Here is a 6703-nt window from a genome sequence, read left to right on the forward strand (position 1 = left end):
ATCTTGTTTTCTACCTGTGTCTCAATATGATGTTCACCTGTTCCTCTTTGAATCTCTCATTTCCTTGTCATTGTTTCCTTCCACTCTTCCCTTCTCTCCCCTTAACCCCCCCCCCCCCCCCCCCTTCTGTCCTTTGTCCCCCCCCCCCCCTCTATCAATCTTTCCGTCTGTCTGTCTCTTCTCTTAACTGGGCTCTGTCTTTATGTCGTATGTCCTTTTAGGCTCATGCGGTGCATCGCTGGCTAATCGATCAGGACAGTAGTGTGAGCTCTGAGCTGCCGGATGGCCAAGGAGTGTGGCACTTTGATGAAGAAGTAAATATCTGCAATACGTATATCTGGCTTTTTTCTTTTTATATATATTTGTATCTTTTTTGAACTATAAATGGCCATCTGTCACAACTTTTATCACTGTTGTTGCTGTTGCTGTTGTTTTCTCAATTCTCTCTTGTTTATTTTTTTGTTGAGTGTTGCTTATGGTATTGTACTGTAGCTCTGGTTCCTTTGACGGTCTAGTGTTGCTGTTGTGCTGTGAGCTGATTCTTAGTCAGCTGTTGTGGGTTTAAGGCTGGAGCTTTTTCTTTGTTCCTGTCCTTGCTTGACATACTGTATTCACCCTTTTTCCGTTTTGTTTTTGTTTCAACTTTACGTTGTTTTGGTGTCACATATATCTATAATTAATATTAGTGTATTTGTATATTATACCTATATTTATATATCTATCATTGTCTGTGATTTCTCACTAAATTAATGTGCAATAAGCATATTACAATGCCAAGAGTCCACGGGCAAAATATAGCTCTCCATCAAATTTCTCCATAGTCTTTAAAGAAGCTACAGTGTGCATGTGCATACCAGTACAAAAATAGTTATCAATACAGATAGTATTGATTGTCTACTGGTGTATGATAGAGAGTAGAGACCGTTTACTGCATAGTCAATAGTTCAACTATTTTTCCTGTGGGTTCTTCTGATTCAAAGAAATATGCTTCTGTTTCCATTTGTATCAATGTATTGGTGTTTACGCTTAAATTAAGTTGACAGTGTACTGTACGTGTACAGTATGTGAGTCTGTGAGTGTGTGCGCACTTGTGAGAGAGAGAGAGGAAGAGAGAGAGAGAGAGGGAGAGAGAGAGAGAGAGAGAGAGAGAGAGAGGGTCAATATTTTCTCTGTGTGTCTGGTATAGCACTGTGCTGTATGCATGCATGCTCTCATCTGTGTATAAGTAGTAGCGTATTGTGTGCGTTTGTGATGTCCCTGTCTGTGTTGTGTTGTGTTTGTGTCTGTGTTAGTGATTCCATTGTGCTGTGGAGCTCCTTGCTGTAGATGTTGTGTAGCATCGTGTTCGTCTCGTGCCAGTGCTGTGGCTGTGATATGTCAATGCTGCTTTTTATGTGTTGCGGCTATTGTCTATTGCCCATGTCACTGTTTTGTCATGTGCTGTGCTTGTGTTTTGTCTGGTTTGATGATCTGTTCAAACTGGTCTGGGATGCGTCTGCTGAAGGCTTTATTGCACCCATCCAAGAGATGATCTTGAATCCATTTCAACTCAGTGGAGGAGGGATGATCTAAGTGCTATAAGGCTTTTAAGAAACCTTTTCCAGACAGCTCTTAAGCCTGATTTATACTTGGTTGTGCACCAAAAGCAGCAGATCTCCATTCATATTGTGATTATGCAATGCTTTGTGAGTTTGTAGATCGGCTGTTTTCAGTACATGATACCAACAACTAAGTATACATCAGGCTTTATTCCTGATGATTTCCCCTTAAATCCTGGCCTCCTCTTTCCTCTCATTTCCAATACCTAAAACTACTTTTCCAATGTTCCACTGCCTCTCAAACACTTTAGAGCTTTTTCAGGGTGTCTGGGATGAACCTAAACCTTCTCTAAAACCAACTGAAAGTGCAGTAACATACAAAACAAAATATAATGACCTTGCGATGCAGTACACTTCAACACAGATGGGTTATGAATTCGTATCACATAGGCTAGCTACTCAAGTGACACAAAATCAACTATCATTTACCCCAGGTCAATGAACTCATACCTAGCCTACTTTATTATGCAGTATTTCCTTTCCATTTATTTTCCCCACGTGTGTGTGTGTGAGTGTGTGTGTGTGTGTGTGTGTGTGTGTGTGTGTGTGTGTGTGTGTGTGTGTGTGTGTGTGACTGTGTGTGTGTGTGTGTGTGTGTGTGCACCTGGTTCATAACATTATATTGGTGTGCATTGCCTCCTGTAATCCTGGGCGTGCGTGCGTGCGTGCGTGCGTGCGTGCGTGCGTGCGTGCGTGCGTGCGTGCAACAATTTATTCATTCATTTTTTCCTTCTGTTATTGTTCCTTTTTGTGTACGTTACGGTATTTCATGTTTCCATGGTGTTGTTTTTGTGCCATTTAGGACTATTAGCCCCTGTACTGTGCTACTATCCACAAGAAAAGAATATACCCCATCATGCCAATTTAATAAATACAATTTCCTCATTACAGGCACATACAGTACCAATAGCATAGAAATGGGGTTGCAATATAGTTTTTGTTGTATTTTTTTATTGTCTCTTTTACTTTTTAAATTTCCACCAAACATAACCGTTATGCAAATTACCCCCTGCTCCCGAAGTAGTCCCTGTCATTGTTGACCCTGATGACAATATAATATCCCTCTCTTTCGGCTTCCTTCCAAACTGGCGCCCCAACTAACCTGTCAGAGTCGTATCGAGATGGGGTTCCTTCCAAACTGGCGCCCCAACTAACCTGTCAGAGTCGTATCGAGATGGGGTTTTTTTATCCCACGATTTTTGTAACCCATTTTATTTTCAATGTCAATTGTCTAGTCTAGTGTAATCCTGGGCGCTACTCTCCCTCTGCCTACCTGGGGAGAGCAACGAACTGACCTCATTGACCGTTGACTGACCTTCAGTGCATGAGGAGTCCAAGCCGCTTCTTTTCACCTGACAGGGGGGGGAGTTTCCCCGGTTGGAAGGAACACGTTATTCCTACCAGTTCCTCGCCATCAGTTCCACACAGAAAGGACCTTTTGCCAACCCCACCTAGGTACTGTATCGGAGACGTATTTGAACCTTTAAGGTCCCTGCACACTGGACTGGACACGTTTTCGGATTTCTAGCTGCGTTTTTCCGTCGGTTTTCCGAAAAACACGTCCAGTGTGCAACCACCTTTAGTCTCGGCAGTGGTGAGTGGGAACTTGCGGCACCCATATTGCCACCATAATGTAGTTTTAAAAACGGAACAACCAACATGGCCATGCACATGCCTCTCTCTTGCATGTGCAGTGGGGGCACCAACAGAGCAGTATGTGTGCACAGAGCAAGGACAGTAAGAAAGAGTGGTGCAATGATGGATTGCTTTATACTAGCATCCAATTCCCCTCACTGGCCTATGGCCAAGTCAACAGTGAAAAACAACGGCAGCATAGAATTAACCCCCACGACAGCCCCTCTGCATACCCTACTATCCTCTACTGTAAATCTCCCAGAATATAAGGTTCTGACCTTGTTACATAATACTTTTATTCATAGCTGATGTCCAACCAGGCTTACCAACCATGACATGTTACCTGAGGCCTATTTTTTATACCAGATATTATTATATTATTATATACCAGAATTAAATGCCCCATCCACTGCCCACTCATCCTACACCACTTCCTGTAAAACATAAGAATTGAGACGTCAGAGGTTTAGATAATAATAATAATAATAAACCTTATTTATACATTATTGTATACCTTTTTTCATAACATTACAAAATGCTTTCCAACCTCAAATCAAACAGTGAATAATTTACAACCCCAGGTGAAAAGATAACAGGACAGCTGTACACAAATAACAGCAGCAACGGAAATGGATGCACCAATTACTGCCATTACTTTTTTAAATATGGGGTTTTAAATTAGTTTCATAAAGGGTTATGGCGCTAGCAGTGAGGTTCAACGGCAGGCTGTTCCAGAGACTAGGGGCCCTGATGGCAAAGGCCCTTGGCCCTTGGTCACCGGTCTAGACTTACGATGGAACAACCAGTACAGCTGAATCAGAGGACCTCAGTCCACCAGCGAGCGATATGAAATATGGGCATTGAACACCTAGACCCCTTTGCCACCAGTAAAGCTGCCGGGAGTCTGCCTCTAGTGCATCCCTTATCATCCCATAGCTCTTAATTGCCCCTCATTGAGTCCTTGGAGACAGATGCTCAGGGAACCAAGCGCCATTCGTCACAGTAGGGCTGCATGGCAGACGCAATATGAAGAAAGAAAAACTGTCAGTCCCCTGGACTGTCCCCCTCTGTGTCTATGTTCCAGCTGCTCCCAGCTCACTGTAGATGCAGACTACATTATGAAACCCATTCACGTGCAGGCACCAGCAATTGGCTGTAATTTGTTTCGGCTATGGGGGGGCAGAGTTTAATTTACATGTGAAAAGCCGTGGCATATGCGAATATTTCAGCCTTAATTTTTGCTTTGGGCACAATTGATACTGGGTTCACATAATACAGATTAAAGGTAAAGGGGGCTGTATTGACATTATGCAAAACTGCAGAAGTTGTGTAATAATGTATTTGGCCTACTACCAACCTTAGCAAGAAATAAGAAAGGTGCAATTCTCTCCTCTCTTGCTGACCCATTAGAAACTCATGTTTTTGGCTTTTTGCAACAGTGGTATGCCTCTTGGGAGCAATGTGGCCTACTAAGAATACTTTACATGGAAACATACCAAGAAACTATGGCCTAAATGGCTTAATTGAAAATAAACACAACCCTCACCTACACGGCGCTGGGTTTAAAATCATATCTGAAAAAGTCATTAAGAAAGTGGAAAAATGCAGCTGAACATTATTGTTGCCATTTGTGTTATCCCAATACAGAAATATTTTCCACATTTTATCACAACAATTAGATTAAATCCCAAATAAATGTATAAAAATGCACAGTAAGACTAAAATCCACATCCAAGTAAAACCAAGTAAAAATGTATGAAGATCAGATACTTTATCATATGTGTGAATCTCTGACTACTGCAATTTCAGAGGCGCCGTCGGACGCTCAAAAGTGTGGTGACATTATTATATATTATTATATAATTTGGGGGGGGGGACACGTCATGACGTTGTTCAACAAAAATGGAATGGTGCTAGACCAGTGCCGGTTGGGAAAAATACATAACTAGACCAGTCATTAGACTGCCCCCCCCCCCCCCCCCCCCTCCTCCACAACGGCAGTGCATCCAATATTGGAATCTAGTAAACATATCGCCTGCTATTGAAAGGTAAAATCTAGTAAAACATATAGCCTGCTATTGAAAGGTAAAATCTAGTAAAACATATAGCCTGCTATTGAAAGGTAAAATCTAGTAAAACATATCGCCTGATATTGAAAGGTAAAATCTAGTAAAACATATAGCCTGCTATTGAAAGGTAAAATCTAGTAAAACATATAGCCTGCTATTGAAAGGTAAAATCTAGTAAAACATATAGCCTGCTATTGAAAGGTAAAATCTAGTAAAACATATAGCCTGCTATTGAAAGGTAAAATCTAGTAAAACATATAGCCTGCTATTGAAAGGTAAACCTATTGTAGGCAACCCCCCACAACCTTTTGAACCACTTAAACCCTCTAGCTATTAGTGAAACGGACCCGAGTTGCACCTGTAGGCCCTACTACCAAATTTGATTTGTTTTCCTCCGTATTATTTGCCATCATACATAATTTATAAATGTATAAAAAAATAGCAGATTTCTCACAATGCCGTGTGATGTGTGAGCTGGTAGATCAGCTATATTCTCTATTTCTGCATGACACCTTTCAATAAAAAATGGCATAAGTGGTTAATCGGACTAATTGATATATTATCCATTGATTATAAATATATATATATATCAAAAAGGCTTCTTGATCATTCAATTGATATAAAAAGTATTTGGTAGAATAATCACTATGAAGATAATTAATTGATAGTTGCAGCCTATCCTGCAACTTCCATTTAAACGCTGTGCATGCCCAGTGGCTTAGATTTAGTGTGTGTGTGTGTGTGTGTGTGTGTGTGTGCGTGTGCGCGTGTGTGCGTGTGTGCGTGTGCGTGTGTGTGCGTGCGTGCGTGCGTGCGTCTGAGTGTGTACGTGTGTGTGCGTGCGTGCGTGCGTGCGTGCGTGCGCGCATGTGTATGTGCGCGCATGTGTATGTGTGTTGATTTGTGTTTGTGTGAGTGACAGAGAGAAATCATCAATGTGCATGCATGCGTGCATGTGCATGTGAATTAGATGAATGCGCGGTGTGCATGGTATGTGTATCCCTGAGCAAGGGTGTGTTGCATAAAGGTGCAAGTGTTTGAGTCTGTATGTACTGTTTGTAATTCTGTGTGTGTGTGTGTGTGTGTGTGTGTGTGTGTGTGTGTGTGTGTGTGTGTGTGTGTGTGTGTGTGTGTGTGCGTGCGTGCGTGCGTGCGTGCGTGCGTGCGTGCGTGCGTGCGTGCGTGCGTGCGTGCGTGCGTGCGTGCGTGCGTGCGTGCGTGCGTGCGTGCGTGCGTGCGTGCGTGCGTGCGTGTGCGTCTCCATATACGGGCACAAAAGGGACAATTTAGATTTTAGACAGACAGAAACAGACATCTACATATGGGTACAAAAGGGACACAGACAGACGGGTAAAACGGGTACTCTGACAAACCACCAAAACTATGATTTAGACATATTGG

This window comes from Electrona antarctica (genome assembly GCF_951216825.1).
Source record: "Electrona antarctica genome assembly, chromosome: 12".
In the NCBI taxonomy this organism is placed as follows: domain Eukaryota; kingdom Metazoa; phylum Chordata; class Actinopteri; order Myctophiformes; family Myctophidae; genus Electrona; species Electrona antarctica.